A 19,650-nucleotide genomic window follows, 5' to 3' on the forward strand; every position below is an offset into this window, starting at 1 on the left:
GAACCAGGGCAATATATAACGGAAAATAAGGCTGACCGAAAGTGTTCTCTGTCGTTTTATTTATCGGCTGCTTTTTAGGAAAAATTACTCACCTGTGCTTGTGGTCACTTAGCTACTGGTGGTATTTGTGCAACTTGAGAACTGACAAAGCGTTCCTTGTGTTATCAATAGGATGAAGATGTCATTAATTTAGGATGAATTGACTTTTCATTTTGAAGCCTTTTGGTAAGTTGGACAAGCCACAGCGTTGTTTTGTCCTATGCCATCAAAACTAGTTACGTTAGCTACTTTTATTTGGGGTCCAATCAAGCTCGATTAAAGTTGACACGGTTAACCGGACTTCTTAATGAGCAAAACGGAGAAGTTGGTTAAAAAATGACTGCATAATTTGCCCGATGCTGAGCTGTTGATAACAGGAAGCAGGGGGTTGTAAACAGCCCCTTGCTTGCGGTGACTCGGAAGCCATATAACATTAGCTGGAAGAAAACACTTGCCCCTCTATTATTACCAAAATTACAAAAGGCGCCTATGTCAGCAGGGGAGGCGACTCACAATAACTTACAGCCGGCGAGAGGTATCGGGAGATGGATGAAGTCAAACCAAACGGCTCCACCTGATGCATAACACTTTCAAAGAACTGTTAACGAATCCTGCTAATTAACGGCTTTGCGCTTGGCCCTGGGACTGAGTCGCGCGCGCGCCGGGAGCTGTTCAGACTGGTCGGGTCCTGACGCCGTCGAATGGGCCGATACTTCGCTGGATGACCGAAACCACAAAGCCTACATCTCCCGGTCCTCGGAGGGCACGTAGCGGACAGGACTTCATCCCGCTTGCTTCGAAGGTAGGCTTCTTCCTCCGTAGTTTTCCAACTCGGTCAATATCGCATAGGACCACATCTGAATCACGTTTCCGATGGTTATACAAATGCTTATTTGTTCATGCATTTAATAAGATACTCATGAGCTTATTTAAATGCACTGAGTTACAAGTACAGCTTTGCTTTTGTTGTGTATTTGTTACAGGTAACCTAAAATATATCTGAAATGCAGATGCGTTTTGATTTTTCGGTTATTTCAACAGAATCCTTTCTCTTTGTTGTCTGCATTGATCTTCAGTAGATATTTTGCGGGGTCAGTAGCGATGTGTTAATTATCTTTGATGTATTAATTACCATTAATAGCTAACACGTCGATGGGGAGAACACTACTTGGTGTTACTGCGTTCTGTATTCTTTCTTTTGTCATGTGTACAGTCACTAGGGTGCAAAACCAGTTGCACCTCAGAGATCATAAAGATTTATTGAATTAAAATTAAATAGGTTGAAATGTCGAAGTCACTGTGGCTGTCAGTTCAGCTGCATGTTCACTTTAAAAACAGGGCTCTGAAGACGCTTATTCATAAACTTTGAGACCGTCAGGCGTGCAGTTATAATATGCGCGCAAAATGTGCATTGACGCCAGGCACAGAGGAAATAATGACCAATTAATACAGTCAGGCCTGCACAAATAAATAGACACCATGGTAATTGAGTTGCTTAGACCAAGTCCAGAAATAGTCTCATGTTACGCATCGCGTTTGAGGCAAATCATTCCTTTTCAAACCTCTATGAACATGTGATACTGAAATAGAAATACGTTACTGTGTTTCTACCTATGTGTTTATGAAGCAAAATAACTTTCTTGCTAACCGTTCACACATCATTTTTTGTCACAAATGTGCAACAAAAAGTCCATTGGACGGTTCCGGGTAAGTGCACCATTGATTTCTCGTTACAGTCGCACGCCTTGAAATAACCACATTACAATCAACTCTCTCACTAATGCAGTCGCATTAAATTGTATTTGAGATATTTGCTTGGACTGTGGTACTTCGCTGGCTTAGGTTAAGAGTTAACGGGGCAGAACGAATAATTCCCTGGCATCAAAGTTATAGGAGTCATTCTTCAGACAGTTCCTCACTGGATACTCTCTCGACGCGTTAGAACATGAATATTAATATACGTCGCAAACACGAGATTCTCAACTTACTGCGGCTCAGTCGATACCGCAAATTGCGCTCATTCATTTTTGTTATTATGTTCACTCCGTGCTGAAGGCGTATGGGATTTCAAGTCAGTGGGAGATGGAGAAAACCTTTAAATAGCCCATTAGCGTGATCTAAATGTACAGCTAAACAGGGGATGTGTTCATCGCTGGTGTGCAACTCAGCGTTTCTATACCTGTACAGTCTTGAATGCAAGTGTGTTATCATTTATTTGCTCAACAGATGTCCATCCCCAGGGTGAATTACGTGTCTAATATGTGGCGTGCTTCCCTTATACAGCATGATATTCATCGAAGCAATTCTGGTATCAAGCACTTTGCTCCAGGCTGTAACGGTCTCCTGTCAGGGATTTGAACCTTGAACTGATTGGTTGCAGGTCCAGCTCCCTAACCGTTGGCTGACTCTTTTAAAACCCCCACCGCTCCTTGGAAAGCTTGAAGGGGGCGAGGAGACACCCTGCAGTGTGATAGCATCCAGCTTAATTAAAAGAGGGAAAAGCATTAAATGAAGCAGGACTACGGATATTAATTCTAAAAAAAATAACGTTATTGAAATTCAGCCCGGTAGATTTTCTGTCTTTTTTGGTTCATTATCCAAGAAAATAACCACATTTAGGTTTAGGTTTCTGCAATGAAACCGAAGCACTTAATACCCAAAGGGGCATCACTAGCTCTTCTTTGAAAAATGATGGGTTGGTTTAATCCCCAGGTGAGCTGCATTATACCCTGGGCGGGTTAGTGAATCTGAGTTGTTTCGGTAAATACCCAGCTGTATGTATGGATAAGGTGGGAGAAAAAGTGCAAGCTGTGCAAGTTTCTCTGGATAAGAATGTCTCCCGAGCAAATGTAAAGGGATATTAATTTCAGGCTTTCCATTAAAAATCCAATTGAATGGTTTTAGGATGTGCGCTACCAGTCGCATGCCAAGTTAGTGGATCCAACAAAGCTGTTTTATAAAGGCTTAGTACTTTGAACCAACCACTTTCTTTGGGTGTTATTTTCTCAGAGAAATGCCCTAGCCTTTCAGCAGAACCAGACGAGCTTGGCTTTGTTAAACGAACTTGGGCATTTTGTGTACAATACAGCATCCTTTTGTCTCTAATGAGATTGCTGTGGAGCATTTTTGAACATGAAGACAAAACATACTCAGCTGGCTTCTGCCCAAGGTAACGCCCAAAGTGATAAAATCAGAAAATGGCCAATATCTGCTTCGCGCGGTTTCCACTTTATTTATTTTAATTTATTTTGGATTTTATCTTTTACCTTAAAACTGGAAAGACAGAATTTACTCATGGCGTTCTGCTCATTGGGAGCGTACCTCTTTAGAAGGTGCCCTGAACAATCCTTCATACCCTTAAAGACTGCTTTGCAGAAGGGAAAGTCTAGCACACTTGTTTAAGAATACATGAGGTATAGTAGTAATAAATCGGGCTTTTCGCTAACAAATTCAGACACTTTGATAGTTACTGAGACTGAAACCTACCTGGAGCACCATTAAGGAGGAGATGGTTAGTCTGTTAATCTCTGGGCTGGGTGGCCAGAGGTTCTTTTGAAATATGGAGCAGAGGAAGCATGCAGTTTCCACACCGTTGAATGGCGGTGTTATTGCTATGGGTGGTGATTATCACAGCCATTGTGCTCTGAAACATCTCCTAAATGGCCTCTGTTGACAGAATGAAGCGTCCTTGCTGTTAATGCAAAACATTAGCCAGGCAAAAGCAATCACCCAGAGAGGGGGACAGAAAAGCACATTCTGTCATATGGAATGGTGGTATAATATTATATCTGTCTTATAACTATATCCTTGCAGTCTGCATCAGGCATATAGAGAAAGACCATATCATCTGAGGGAAGCAAAGATTTTGTGTTTGGATTGGAATGTATACTTACAAAAAAACATTATGTATTCCTTGTTTTCATAGACTGTGTGGACGCAAATGCAAGCAGAGCAAAAAAAAAAAAAGGTTCCCACTGGGATTTTTGACATTTTCAGGTTTTGTTCTGAATTACCCCCCCAGATCCAGTGAAACGGGTGCACGCAGACGCTGCCGCCCACGCCCGCGTGCAGCCGCACAGACGCAGAGGCGCTCGGGGACTCTGCTGGCGCACCTGATAATGTTGTTTTTGCCGCTGTATCTTTGTGACATGCTCTGTTTACCCCATTCTGCGCCCTCAGTGTCTTTACCTTTGCTCTGGTTAACCAGCAGGAACGCGCCGGCTCCGTATCAGACTCCCCAGATACGTTTCCTTCACAGACAGCAATTACCGCTCATTTCCAGCGCAGGCTCCAATTCTCAGCAACACAGACCCAGAACTGTCACCTGCGCTCGGCCGCGGTGCTCTGAGTCTCCCTTTCCTGGCGGAAGCGGCTCAATAACTCATTAATCGAAGGCAACGCCTCCCGCCCGCCGCTAACTGTCATGGCCTCCCAGCTCCCGACTTGAAAGCGCACCCGTTTGGTGCTGATCCGTACCCTCTGTGGTGTGGGTGAACGTCAGCTTGCTTAGTGTTGGCAGCACAGACGGTTACAAATACAGAGGCACTCATTAACAAATGAATACGTAATCAAATTATGTGATCATGGAATGTGTTCAATGTTGTTATCTTTGTCTTGACAGTCTATCTTTCACAAAGGGTTCCCAAACTGCAACTCAGCGTCTTGGATAATTATATTCTGTATCCACCTGTTCACACTTTGTCAAGCATACCTTTGTATGTATACCTGTGTGTGTGTTAGAGAAATATTTAGAAAGGAATCAAAGTGTATTAAAAAATTATTGTACTTTTCTATGTGAACTACAAGAGTATGTACCCTATCAGAGTGTTCTATGTTGCAGTGATACAGTTGTTGGTAACATAGTAGTAAGTGCTTCTCATTGTAATTGTAGAACACCTGTTGAGCACTAACCATGTTTTCAGGTAAAGGGAGGTATCGAAGAGGAGTAACAGAGGGCCTTCTATGTAAGCTTTTACATATATGGAGAACCCTCTGAGCCTACAGTTTTGTCATCCCGTGTGTTTTTGACCCCCAGTTTAACTCATCACACGCTTCCAATCTGTGTGTCATAGGCCTTAACATAAGCCAGTTGTGGCTCAGATGATTGAGTTGAACTTGGCTGATGTCAGCAGACCGTCAAAGGGAGCAAACAAGGTGTCCTTGGCATGAGGCGACGACGTGAGGAATTTGGCATTGCACATTTTTTCCTCAGGGCCCCTCTCAGGTACACAAAATCCGTGCCTGTTTCGACCTTGAAAATTAGCCTGCCAAATTCCAGAGCAGCCAAAAAATAAAGCCAAACAAAAAAGGAATTCTCCTTTGGAAACTGGAATGTGGAAATTGGAATTTTGGATGGATCTGCATTGCAGTACAGGGGGTTGGGAGGAGGGTTAGGAAGAGACCGGGGGCTTAGTGATCTGTGGTAACTGCGGGCTGGGGTCAGGCAAGAGGCGGGGAGTAGCCCCTGTCTGTCAACCTCTCGGAGTGGAAGGGGTTGTGGACGGGCCGCCTCGAGCCAGTCAAGTGCGAATCACAGCTTTCCTTTATAAGGAGCAAGCCGCAATCACCATTTCTCTATCTGCCAGATAACACACACAAGCACAACAGAGAGGCAGACAGTGATTATAATCTCTGTCAGACTGAGGGAGGAATGGTGCATTGAATGTGGGAACTGGCTGTGCGCTGTGAGTGTGTTCTTCTGGCTAAGATTCAGCGCTACAGATACGTCCATATTCAGCTTAGCCGCAGTGTGTTCATCCTAAATTTAGAACAACAAATTTGAGCAGTGGTACATTTTTTTTGTTATGCCCAGTACATTTTTTTTTTTTTTTTTTGTTAATTCCAGCGATCACTGACCTCATCATTTTCTGCACGAAATTGGAAAAATAGGAACATTTGTTTCGTTTCGTTGCTCAAAGCTAGCGACAAAATGCTCAGAGTTTCAGCTGGCCTTCGCTTTTAAAAGTTACTTTGTTCCGAGAGTTAAGGCTCCTGTCTTGCCTCATGACAAGCGCATCGTTCTGTGGTTCACATGTGCCGCGCGCAGGGAGCCTTGACTCTTAACACCAGAAGTGGGAGGAAAATAAGACGCTGCTTGGCGAAAATAGGCTATACTCAAAGGCTCTGCGCTGCAATCACAATAGGTGACTTTTCACAAAAAGCTATGACTCACCGGTGAAGCATCAAGGTAAACCACACTGCCTGCTTCGGGCGCGTGACTCATTCCCATTGATTTTATGCATTCTGGCTTTTCTTGGCTGCACTTAAGCCAAACGTATACATTGAGATCCGACCGCACAAGCAGCGCGCCAGGCCAGCAGAGCTGGGAAGAGCAATGCAAACACAGCGTTTGGAACAGTAACATTAACTGTAGCCGTGCCCGCAAACGTGAGAAATCGTTTTGTCATTGCAACACTGTCTGCCAGGGCTGAAAACAAAACCAGGTTTTCCAGGGGACTCCTGACCTCTCTGTCTCTCCCTCTCTCGCGTTCCCTCTCTCTCCATTTCACTCCTTTTGTGTTAAAAAGGTGCAAAGCGTTCTCTCTGCTCCTGGCCTTTGCTATTGATCCCCTCTGCAGGGGAGTGGTGTGGGTAGGAACGGGAGGCGCCAGGAGCGGGTCGTGGCTAGCTGTGTCTGACCCACAGAGCTCTCGGGCTGCCTGGTAATGAGCCGTGATCCCACCCCCGCTGTCTCCACGCATTATGCGTCTGATTATAAATTTGGTCGCGCGCGGCTTTGCCTCTGACAGCCTCTTTATGGAGATGACGCGTGCGCTCGCGTGAAATGGGGGCAAATTAAGATGGACCGATAATGTTTGTCTGATGGATCACACGCGGGGAGCTGGCTGGCAGATGTGCTGGGAGTGTCCAAAACTGTGAGCTACTTTTTTTTCAGGGGTGTTTGTTTGTCTGTTTGTTTGCTCTCTCCCGCTGCCTCCATCACAGTTGTTGGGGATTTTTTTTTTTTTTCTCACGCTGCCGGGGGGAATAATGTGTTGACACTGGAAGCACAATGCTGAGGTGAATCTGAAATGGCACCCATGGGCACCGCGACGATGCGTGGGAATGCCTCCCAGGGAGCGTGATAGTTTCACTGCACGCAGCCTGAGAGAGAGAGGGGGCCTCTAAACGCCTGTTTTGTTTGAGATTTGGCCCGGGTGGAGGTGTCATTTTGGGGCCCGCAATTAAAATAAGTGGAAAGCGCCGCTGCCTAATGCTAAACTGTGGGGGCCAGGCGCATTAATCACTGTGAGAGGAAGGTGTCGATGCAGCCTTGGCCCCATCCATCACTCCCATCAGACACTCAGTTGATGTCTCTTTTATTTTGCATTATTACCTTCCTGCTTTTCAGCTGTCCTCACATTTTCCCAGAAGGGGGCCTGCAAACAGAACCGGTTGAAAAAATGAAAAACACCTAAAGCCTTGTTGCTGCTACAAGGAGTTGTGCGCAGTCACGCTTGAATGGCTGCGGACGATCAACAAACGCAGTCGGCATGGTGGATTTTCTCCCGCTGTTGATTGGCAGCTCGGTGACACAGCAGTGGTTGCTCAGGATCAAGGGAGAAGGGGGGGGGTAGCCCTTTGGAGGACTGAGAGTGATTGACAGGCCTCTTAAAGCGGGCGGTTTATTAATAGAGTTCCATACGATGGATGACAGCGCCGGCCTGACACCCATGACAAAGAAAGTATCCCTGTCATCCCCTGACACCTTAAGATACTCGGGAGATAGGGGTTTGGAATATGTATGAACGTGTCAGCCCTGTTCTCACGCTCGCCCGCGCGCCGCTTTTCATTTCCTTTGACTTGTGTCAGAATGGACACAGAGGAACGAGAGCCGCCCCGTATTCCGAGAGCCGGCTCCATGTCCGTTATTGTTATGTAAAGGGCGGCGCGGCACCAGCTTTCGCTTTACCTCCCTCTCCAAAGTGATTTTTGCTCTGCGAACCGGGAAGGGAAGACTCATCCTGGGGAGGTTGTGGGGATTAGAGGCAGTGGGGGGGAATTGAGCTTTCACCGTTGTTACTTTGGTGTTTTTTTGTGTATAATACCCAGATGTGGGTCAGATATAGTTAGTTTAACTACTCGTTACCGCAGCAGAGATGGGTATGCATTGAGACAGGCCATTAAGAGGCCACATTAACCCTTTCTGTCACAAGAATAAACCTCAGTCAGTGCAGATAATGCAGCCACCGTCAATGCCCACATAGACCTAGAGGGTCTGTCTTTTCAGCAAACGGGGTCACGTTTCCACAACAAAGTAAAAAAAAAAACGCAATTATAACACAGTGTGAATGGCAGCTGGATTCAGATGAGACCGTTTTGGAGATAACGGTGAGGTGAGAGGATTAGGTGGCTGCATTAGGAATTCTCCCCTTTCCCAGGGAACCCATCAAAACAAGTTTATTCTTGCCTCGCCTCCCTGCTGCGACAGCTAATGTGATAGTTACTGATAATCAAAGCTGTGAATTATTGTCTAAGAAAAAAAAAATTCTGAAAAATCATCCAGTGTTCTTGTGTGCCTGTGCGCCATTGTCCAATCATATTAGTGCAGTGGGAGAATAAACACCACTTTGAATGTAAATGTATCTTATTGAGTTTGGCTCGGAACAATTGGATTAGATGGTGATGCTTCGGATCAGCGAAAAAAAGAGCATTATTTATGGGCTGTGTCAAAACAAAGCTATCCAGGGGTATTTTGTTGGTGAATGTGTTGATGTGTAAGAATCTTCGAATTGCAGAGCGTTGGATCTGTTCTGGGTGAATGCTAAGGGAGTCTTGGATAAGTTTAAAAAGCAGACCCATCTTTCTGTGCCTCACAGTGGTTTTACAAGGAGCTGATGGACAGGCAGTGTTTCGATGAAGTGTGTGGATTGTGTCCGTGCTTCGGACTTCACCTCACGTCAGCACCTGGCTGCTATTTTACACATTTTGCCTTATGATCGCCTCTCGTAGGGACAGCAGCACGTGAGTTGGCCTTCACTTTTAAAAGTTACTTTGTGAGTCACTTACTGTCAGAGCTCCTTGACCAATCATTATATTGTTTTGGTACTTTTGTTTGCCTCACAGTTTTGTTTTTAGGCTTCGCATCATACTGGTTTACCTCATTCTAAGTCAGTCAGCACATTAAATCCAGCAGGTCTTCCACAGAATTGCACAATCTGCATTTATTTCCTTCTCCACAACCCCCTCCAACAAAGACTGACATTATCTAAAATACATATTTATGAAAAGTATAATAACCACCGTGAAGTGAGGAATGCAGAGAAGTTGAGTAATAAGGTAGAAATAATAATGCCTTCCGCCAACAGGGGCAGACCTGTCATACAGCCCGCCCAGCCCCTGGGTTCACTGAGTTCATGGTTAGAAAATGCCATGAACTGAGGTGTTGTCCAGGCTCATAGCCAGGGCGAGGAGGTCTTGGCTGCCTGGATATCTGCGCTGGAAGCAGGAGAGGTGATAATTCCATTCTCACACCCTAGAGAGAGCCGACTAACCTGAAAATCACCAGATGGGGTGTAGCAAAACGAGCGTGCGAGACAGAGAGAGAGAGCGAGCGAGAGAAAGAGAAGGAGAGAGAGAGAGAGAGAGCGTGGCGGTCCTGCCGATGATGAGGAGTGAAGTGATTTAAAAGTATGATTTATGACACTGCTCTTTTGGGTGAGACGCCCTTCAAAAATAAATTTACACTCTTGCGGGACCCTTCTCCGTAAATCCATAAATAAACATCCACAATTCTTTGAAAGTGTCATAAAATTTAAATTAGATATGGTAATTGGCGCTCCATTGCAAAGCGGAGATGGTGCCCGTGTCGAGCTACATGGGCTGGAGCTCTCTGCTTTTGAATAATGTACAGGGGTTGGTCCAAGGCAACGCTGAGAACGGGAAGGAGGCTGTTATCTGAAAGCAAAGTAATGCAGTAATGCAGAGCCTCTTAAATATACAGAATCCTCTGAACAACGGTGAGATAAATACTTTGCCAGACAGGAGGAGTTTTTCAACCCCTCTCACCCCGCCCCCAGTTTCCTGCACTGAGCATGGTTGATTAATTGGCCTTTCAAAAACAGTAAAGGCTCAGAACTCTTGTGACTGTAAGCGGTAGTTCATCTTAATGCTATTTTTTAAAAAAAACTGAGGGCAAGGTATGTATGAATTGGAAATATGCCCTCAATATGACTTATTGTTCAGGTGAGGAGACCAGTCCTTTGTCAGCTGAGATCTGGAATTGCCTGTCACAACCTGGAGTGGTTCATTTGTTCGTATATGTGTGTGTTTTTTTACGAGAGGGGTGGAGGGGGTGAATAAAGAGGTTTTCAGAATAAATTAAAAAGGTGTTAAAATGCTTTGAGTTTGAGGCAAACCAGCGGGGGCTGAGTTGGCTGTGCTGGAGGATGGATGCTGAGTTTATCACAGACGAAGAGCATCAACGCTTGGATTCTTTTTATGTCCACCCTGTGACTAGCTGTTAATGGTCTCCGTGGTGACCAGAAGTCACTCTTCATCTCCCTGCCAGCATGGGGTCATCCTCCTGAATTTGAGGAGCTGGCCTTGCCAAGCTGTTGGTAAGTCTGACGGTAACCTCAACTAAATTACCGTCGTTTCAGGCGTAAAAAATCGTCTTTTTTCACACCAGAAGAAGAAAATGAAATTCACAGTGTGTGACGACCCCTGGCAGTTTGTGGGTGTTTTCTGCTGCTGATTATTAGTTTTTAAAAGCTTTGGGAAACGCAGTTGTGATATTAGGGCCATCGTGCCCGCTGTCATAATTGCAGAGCTAAAATTACGCTTTGAAGCGCGGCAGTGACGTGCCTGTTGAAAGATGCTAATTCCGTCCTGAAAGCAGGCTATCTCTCCTCTGACATATTTTATCATAATTAGCCGGGGTTGTTGTTAGCGTGCTGCAGGATGTGAGAAGGTTTCACCTACGCTGCCCTACAGTGCTGTGTGTCTCTGTGACTCCCACACCTGCCCCTCCCTCCATTCCTCCACATTTCCATCCAAAATCTGGCATTATCCCTCCCGCATGGTAATGAGCACCGGGGCTGAGTGTGTGGAAATGTAGGACAGCGCCCCCCCCCAGATCACTGTGTATTTTCCGGTGGAGCAGGGGGTTCCGTTCGCCGGCGCTCTGCTCTCTTGATGTCACTTGTCATTGTAATTGCCTGCTGCTGTAACCTGTGGCTACACTTGATTAGCATGTAGCGAGCGGGAGGCGCTCTTCGGGGTGTTGAAAAGGATGCCACTTCACCTTGATGTCGCTCCTCAGGCTGCTCAGTGGAAATGCTTTCAGTCCTCCGCCGCGGTTTAGGCGCATCTGTGTGTTCCCCGCTCACCAAATCGGCCATGTCCCCCCTCTCCGTGGTACCCCACCCCACGGCCCCCCACCCGTGCCCCTGCCCTTTCCCGGCCCACCAAGGGGGTCACTCTCTGCTCCGTCACAGACTCAGAGGGAAGCAGCTGAGGGGGAGGCCTTGAAAGGGGGCTTCAAAGGGCCTTTGAAAGGGCATTACGGGACGGCTCCGGTCGCCGGGGCGATGGGACGGCGCCGCGGCTAACGAGAAGTGACAGATGCGATATGCCATTACAGGACGGTGGAGTGCGCGGCTGGGGCGGGAGTTATCTCCGGCGAGCCCGCTCTCCGCCACGGCGGCCCGCGCCTCTTTATTCCATCTGGCTGCATGCATTATGAGAGATATCACCGAGCCCCACCAACGACGTCCACCGCACTCCCAGCTGTCAAAATGAATTGCCCTCAGAGGCTGTCAAGTTTAAGCAAACTGTCTCAGAAGTAACGTCTGAAGAGACTTAATGCCGACTTCAGCCGTGACTGGGCATCAGACAGCGTTTTGGTGGGCTCAAGGTTGAATCAGGACATGTTATGACTGATAGAATTTATATGGTCATCTTTTAAGTTGAGTATCCCGCTGAAAACCTTATCCTTTGGAGTGGTAACTGGGACCTTATCTTTTTTGCGTTGCTAACTGTAGGTTAGTATTATGATGTCACAGACATTTGAGTACAAAAAATGTGTGTCTCAGGTGGGAACCAGCTGCAGTGGTCTGGATACACAAGATGGTCACCTATCTGTAGAAAAAATGCCTTTATAATTTAAAAAAATTGTTGTGCAACTCCGGAGCAAGCTGACAGGTGTGGAATTACGTAATCTTGCCTGGCACTATTACATTTACTGAATATTCATTGAAGCTACCTTGGATGGAGTTGCCATTTGGAATACTTATGTGAATTCTAGCAACCAATAAACCAATGACATTTTTTGTTCCGTACCAAATAGCTTTTAATTAGTTATTGATTTAAGGGCCTGTTTCTCAGTGTAGAGTTGTAGAGTCCAATGCAGTGTGCTTGATTTGGGTCTTGCTGTATGAATTTGCCCTGTCCAGCCGCAGGGTCATCTGTATTCTCTCTGTTGAGGAACCTGGCTGCTGACCTCCATTGATCTGGTCCTGATACAATAAACATAGTGTTATTGCACAGACTGTGAGTAAAGCCATATGTCACATCTTAATGTCAATCCATAACTTTTGCCACCCACACCCCCATCACAGTGCTGGCCTACGACTGGCTCCAGAGCAGCCTCATTGCCCTGTGCATTCACCCAGCAAACAGGATTGGTGATTGACATTAACATGGGGATAGATCTTTCTCATACAAAGTCCATCATGGACTTACTTAAGACGTGACGCTGTCCTGTGTTCCACGGAGACTTTCAGCCATAGTGCTCAGTACAAACACTGATGAAGTGATATACTCCACAATGCATCAGGGGGCAGCATTGTGGTTGTAGCGGCAAAGAGCAGGGCAGCAGTGTGGTGTAGGGGTAAGGAGCAGGGTAAGGAGCAGCAGTGTGGTGTAGGGGTAAGGAGCAGGGCAGCAGTGTGGTGTAGCGGTAAGGAGCAGCAGTGTGGTGTAGTGGTAAAGAGCAGAGCAGCAGTGTGGTGTAGCGGTAAGGAGCAGGGCAGCAGTGTGGTGTAGGGGTAAGGAGCAGGGCAGCAGTGTGGTGTAGCGGTAAGGAGCAGCAGTGTGGTGTAGTGGTAAAGAGCAGAGCAGCAGTGTGGTGTAGCGGTAAGGAGCAGGGCAGCAGTGTGGTGTAGGGGTAAGGAGCAGGGCAGCAGTGTGGTGTAGTGGTAAAGAGCAAGGCTTGTAACCCCGGTTGGGCACTGATGTTGAACTCTTTTGCAGAGTACTTAGCCTGAATTGCCTCAGTAAATATCCAAGTGTATAAATGGATAAATGGAACAGGAAATTGGAAGCTACGTAAGTCCCTCTGGATAAGAGCATCTGCTAAGCAGCTGTAATGCAGACGTGAGCTTTATAAGATCCAGCCTTTTTCTGCTCACACTCAGGTTCCGATTTGTGGTTATGTCCCCTTCCTTTGTGTTGCCCCTGACAGGTATAATGGTGTGGTGGCAGGTGTAATGCTGCTGTTTTTACAATGCTGCTGTACCTTTAAAGTGTCAGGCCCGGGAGCCGAGCTCGCCACCTGTAGGTGATGAGCCCATTCGTTACCTGCCACCAGCAGCTGCTGCCTGCAGGCTTTCCGTCTCCTGTCTCAGGTGGCTTTTGTTCTGGTCTCAGGCCGACTGGGTCCTGAGTGGCAGCCCTTTTGGGTCCAGATGGTGCTGGAGGTTATGAACAGACCGGGCATGTCACACCCCTCTGCGGCTGCTCTATTGAGCCATCAGCGGCCTGCCGCCCTCGCTCCTTCATTTTTATTAACGACCTCTGCTCTAGACGACTTTCAAAAACAAAAGGCCATCACTCCCAAGACGGATGAACGCTACGTTCACTCTCACCTCCTGTTAAAGCCATTTTTCACCGAAGTAAAACTGGAAATCAAGAGCCAGTCAAGCTCGGGTTTCCATCTTCTGTGCTTTTGTGCTTGTGTTTGTGTGTGTGTGTGTGTGTGCGTGTGTGTTTTTGTTTGTGTGTGTGTTTGTGTGTGTGTGTGTGCGCGCGCGTGTGTGTGTGTTTTTGTTTGTGTGTGTGTGTGTGTGTGTGTGTGTGTATGTGTGTATGTGTGTGTGCGCGTGCGTGTGTGTGTGTGTGTGTGTGTGTGTGTGTGTGTGCATGCTGATGTCTTGCTAAAGCACCATTCAAATGAAACCCTAGTTTTGCTTTTAATGAGATAAGAACCTGAGCTCTACATCACTATCAATATCACACTGTTTTCAGAATGGTAGATAAAATATTTCACGCATCTCTCAGTGCTGTGAGCCATAGTTCTGGGGAAATGATCATAGTCACATTTACATCTAAAGTTCACCTGCAAGTCCTCAGCGAGCATGGAATCTATAAAAGCATGACAGCAGAAGAGACCAAACCAGCTGTTCATTTAAGATGGCAAATATTATAAATACTGTTTATTCATACTTGGTTTCACTTGTATCGGCGGGGGGCTTTGCCCCGGTAATAACTCTGCACTAAAAGGAACTGGTAAGCAGTTCTCTGAAGTATCTTCATAGTTCTGTCTGTCATCTTTATTTTTTCATTTCCATCCCGTTCCCGCAGACCAAAGAGAGCGCACAGAGCCCCTCCCCTTCCTCCGCCTGCGTCCGTGGCGGTGGTGGCGGTCTCTCGTTTGTCCTCCTCCCTGTATGCGCCCATTGAGCCCCGTGTCCGTCAGGCACGCGCGCGCCGTGGCCCTGCGGGTATGAAAGACGCCCACTCTGCCTCCGCGGGGCTTCGTCTCTCGGAACTGCGCACTCACCCTGCCTGCTGGACGCGGGCATACTGTAGCAGGTCTGAAGTCTTCTTAACAATCCCACCTCCAGGGCAGAACCTGGCGCCAGACACAGCTGTCTTTCTCTGTGTATTTTAGTACATCTTTCATGAATTTATCCTGCCTTTTTTAAAAAAAAAATTAACCCATTTTTTGTGTTCTCTTTTCAATAATTCAATCAGCACGTTTAGAAAGGAACGATTTCCTTGTTCTGCCTTCAGTCCTGCTAAGCCAACATGAATTAATAACCAGTGTTTGCTTGGCCCCACCTCTTAAACAAATTAACATTTAAATGCAAAGGTGCAATTTCCGACGCTCTTATCTGCGCCGGCGTAGTGCGTGTGTTACATAAATCAGGCGTAATTGTTACAGAATTACCTGCCACCTATCAGAGCCAGGCCTTTCTCCTGCCAAGCAGCCGCTGTCATAAATAATACACAGCCTTTGTCCTTTTTAATTTTTCATCCTATCGCCGCAGAGTGTTGTGTTGGCGGTTTTCACGGGCCAAGTATGGCGTCAACGAGGGACATACAGACATCCCTCCCAACTCGGGAGCGAAGGAGGGGGGCACGCTTTCCCCTCCAGCCCTTGAGCGCGGTATCGGCGATCTTGTTAGCGACCTCCGCCCGTGTCAGCGAGCCGTCATTTGCAACCAAGTAAATCTTGTGCAAAGGCTAGCGGTTAATTTCCTTTCAGGCAGTGCTGTAGGGCATGCGGGTGGGGTGTTTATTAAGTGTGAAAAGTTATATTTCCGCACTCGAGATTGGGAAGGGAGCTCAGCAGCAACAGACCAAGCATCACAGGGACTGTTTGTCTGTGATGAGGGGGGCTATTCCCCTGACTGACATACACAGACTCAGTGTGTATGTGTATGTGTGTGTGCATGAGTGTGAGTGTAAGCGCATGTGGCTGTTTGTGTATGTGTGTGTGAGTGTGTGTGCATTTAAGTATGTGTGTGTATGTGTGTATTTGTGTGTGTGTGTGTGTGTGTGTGTGTGTGTGTGTGTGTGTGAGAGAGAGAGAGTGTGTGAATGTGTGTGTGTGTGTGTCTGTGAGTATGACTGTGTGAGTGTGTGTGTGTGTTCAGTGTGTGTGTGAGTGCGTGTGTGTGTGTGGGAGTGTGTGTGAGTGTGTGTGCGAGTGTGTGTGTGTGTGTGTGTGTGTGTGTGTGTGCGCAGTGTAGGGGCTGTTTGATGGGAGCTCCGCTGGCAGAGGCAGAGGAGCGCAGTGTCAGTGGGGGCCGATGCGTCCTGGGGAAATGTGTCAGGCCGTCTGCCTCGGGTGCCTGCCGTCCTCGTTACCCGGGGGCCCTGGGGAGCCACACAGACCCGGGGACACTCTGTCTGGGTGGAGCTGCCATCCGCCTGGCACTCACAGAGCGGCCTGACCGGGGGCCGCCGCTCCTGTCAGATGCACTGCTTTTGACGTGTAGAAAGTTAAGTTTTCAGATCTTTTCGAATCTCTGTGCCCTCCTTATTTATTCATGCCCCTCATTAAACAGCAACAAAAAGCAGGGTGCAACTGAAACAAAACCTGTTTTAGATGTTTATTTTTGCTTAAAAATTGCACATTGCACAGAACAAAGTCATATTGTTCACGTAATGAATTCATTTTATATGATACTGAGATGCATTGGGCTAAAGAGATGCCCGCTGGGCTGAGCTCAGTCGATACCTGTATGCTGTAATGCATTGGCTGTTAGTTTGTTTTCATCCCCGCGGTGACTGGAGGAGCAGAACAGCGAAACGAGTCAAACTGTGAAACGAGCGAAATTTTCACTCCACTTCACGTTATCACGGTTTACCGAAACGAACAGGTGAGCAGGGAGGTAAGTAAATGTGTCAGTTAGTTTGTCGGAGAGGACGCAGTCAGAGCGCGGTACGCTCGCTGCTCGCTGCTGTTTGTGGAAGCTTTGGGTGAAAATAGGCCAAGCTCCCCCAGAGATAATTACTCACTCCCTCCCGGTTACAGCTGGGGCTCCCTTTCACCACTACCCCAGGTAGTGTTTAAAATCCGACACAGGGCTCAGGGAGAGGGAAACCGCTTAGCGCAGGCTTCTTGAGGGAATGAATAAGAGGTTCAGACAGAGGCAGGCAGATGTGAGTCTCCCAGAGGATTATGGGTGTTAAAGCGGGTTGAGATAGCAGCCGCTTCCTCTGGAGAAATAATACTAATAAGACTTCTCCGGAAAGACGAGGCCGAGTACCCACAATGCCGATGGAGGGTGGTGGTGAGCACGCGCATCTTTGCTGGTGTTCCATCCCACAACACCCCCCCCCCAAATCCCCCACTCCGCAAAACCAATGTAGCTACACATGGGGAGGTTCTGGCTGAAACCCAGGGATAAAAATCTCTGCTAACCATAGTGTGCTTATGTGTTCAGTGTTGGGTGGGTTTATCCTTCAAGACTCAGGGCAGGATTCAATCAAAATTTTGTCCACAGCTCAGAGTTAAATGCAATTCCTTCTTCCACAGACTCACAGACACAGTTCGCGGAGTTCAGCCATTGCCAAAGTTAATTAAATAAACTGTGTTCTATTGAAAAGAGCGACACTTGAATTTAATTGTGAGTCAAAGTTGTAGACAAATGTTGATTGAATCCAAGCCTTATTAGTCAATAAATAGCAATACTGTTTCCTTACAGCCGTGGGCAGAAATTCTGAGAGCTTCAGAGCCTTCAGATTTCTCTGGAGTGGCTTTTATCTTGGCTCGGGAAGGAGAAGTTTTTGATAACATGCTTCCGTTTGATAATCTATTTTGGGAGATTTTTAGCCTTGGCAAAGCCAGAGTTCACGCAAAGGAAGCCCGCGGACGCGGTGCCAAGACGGAGGCTGGCGAATGCAAGGAGCTGTAAACGCAGGCGGAGGCAGAGGTGGGCCACCCCTGTCAGTCACCCGTGCTTTTCCAATATCCGGCACGCTGTGAACACACACCTCTGACCCCAGCTGAAGGCTTCTCTCCGCAAACAACGAAACACGGCGGGCCATGTGAGCCGCGCCTCACACGGGAGACGCTTCTCTTGTCTGAAACGGGCTCTGTGTCTGAATCTCAGCTTCTATACCTCTGACCTTCTGTGCTATGATTGCTGTACGTGGAAAAATAAAGACAGGCTTTTCCTGGCATTTCATTGGATGGCTCTTAGTCCTTGATAATCCCCCCCGGATATCAGAGTTCTGATATCTCTAAAGATCTCATAGTGCTGAGGGACTGCAGATTTTCATCTGTGCTCTGAAACTAATCACAGCGACCAGATCTGAATTTCAAAATGGCTGATTAAACGTTCGTTTTGTTATGATGTGGCCTAACGGTTAAGCAGATGAGCTGGTGGCCAAAGGGTTCCGGCATCGAGCAACGAGCACGCCTCTCCTGCTGCTGCACATTATCTGAACCACCTCAGTAAATATCCAGCTGCACAAATGCATCATGGGTACAGATGTACCCCTGCAGGTATGCAAGTCACCCTGGGCAGCAAATGAGCTGTCCTGTGATCAGCGCTGTGTCGCTCCCAGCCAGGGTGCAGCCACCTCTTTTGACGACTGAGCGGCTGGCATTGGGGAGAGATCAATCCTCTTAAACTCTCCAGCGCGTCTCCCACTGGGCTCTTACACACGCTTTATCAGTAATCACCCTTCATTGTTTTAGCGCCTGCACACTGGAGCTTACAGTCAGGGGCGGATATCGCGCTCCCTTGGGATCCTGGCTTTGGCTGATGGGTTGAGGAAGAGATACTGGCCATATCTGTTCATTCAGGGAAGCATGTTGTATATTTGATGAGTGGGGTCAGGTGCGGTGGGGGGTGTACTACTGTGGGTTTGCCTTGGTGGTGCTGTATGGTAGATGGAGAAACACAAGCTTAAAGACGGCTGTGACATGGGCTTGTTGTGTCTGGCTGTTGGTGTGAACCTGCTGTGTCTCACCACTGCGGCGGGAGGGAGGGTGTTATTTCAGCTCTGTAGCCTGATTCTGAACCAAGGCCAGGAGCGGAGAGGCTTCAGGAGGACGGCGATACTCACTTTGCCTTCCGTTTCAGCGCGTGGTCACAGCACGCGACTTTCATCAGCGCGGCCTAAGCATCCTTCAGAACGCCCCCCGTTCCCGGCCCTGACCCTTTGCGAGTCACGCCTATTACCCCGCCAGCAGCCCCCTGCCCTCCATCGGCTTTCATGGTGCGTGAGAGTTAAGCTGCGAGGCTGCCCTCCTCGCACCATCACAGAGGGTAATGGATTCCGAAGTGGCACGTTATTAATGAGGATCACAGTATTAATCTGAGACCGTGCGCGGCAAAAGGCGAAAGGTTAATGAATCGCTGGAATTATTTTCTGCCCTCGGCATCAAAACACAGTTTGTGTTCTTCAGAGGAGACTCTAATCTCAGATGGCCTTGTTAAATCAGCCAAGGTCCTCAATGTTCAGCCTTTCAGAAAGCAAGGGTGGTGTGAGAGGGGCGGGGGGGAGGCAGGAGATGGGGGGAGGGGGTCCTAAATTGAATTTGTATTCAGAGCACAGACAGAAACGAGCGCCTCGGCCTTGGTGGATATTTCCTGCGTTTCGTTTCCTGTTCTCGCCTCGCGGGGCTGTTCGCCATCGGCTGGAAACGTCGTTAAACTCACCCCGTCGGACACCTGAGAGGCGTCCCGGTGCCAGGGAGACGACGAACTCCCCCCCCCACCCCTCCCTGCGCTATCCCGCCGAGGCTTTTTGGCGGATTAAAAATCGACTGGGGTCAGCTGGCTAATTGAGCAAATGTGGCCGTAATGGAGAGGGATTTATTAATGTCCCACATAATGAGGCTTTGGTGCTGCCTGCGCCACAGCTCTGTGCTGAGGGATCAGAAATAGCCTTTGTTAAAGCAGAGGGTCAGGCTGACCGGCAGCAGGC

The 19,650-nt window shown here is 47.7% G+C and overlaps 1 protein-coding gene across 1 annotated transcript in view; it reads left to right on the top strand.

Annotated features, from left to right (window-relative positions):
* The first annotated feature begins 210 nt into the window (after positions 1-210).
* large1 (LARGE xylosyl- and glucuronyltransferase 1) overlaps positions 211-19,650 on the top strand; it is a 77,806-nt gene continuing 58,366 nt past the window's right edge. Inside the window, exon 1 of the mRNA XM_036520454.1 lies at positions 211-841. The gene's annotated coding sequence lies outside the window, so the exon portion shown is untranslated. The remainder of the gene's footprint in view (positions 842-19,650) is intronic.

The sequence above is a fragment of the Megalops cyprinoides genome, chromosome 25 (genome assembly GCF_013368585.1).
Source record: "Megalops cyprinoides isolate fMegCyp1 chromosome 25, fMegCyp1.pri, whole genome shotgun sequence".
Classification (NCBI taxonomy): domain Eukaryota; kingdom Metazoa; phylum Chordata; class Actinopteri; order Elopiformes; family Megalopidae; genus Megalops; species Megalops cyprinoides.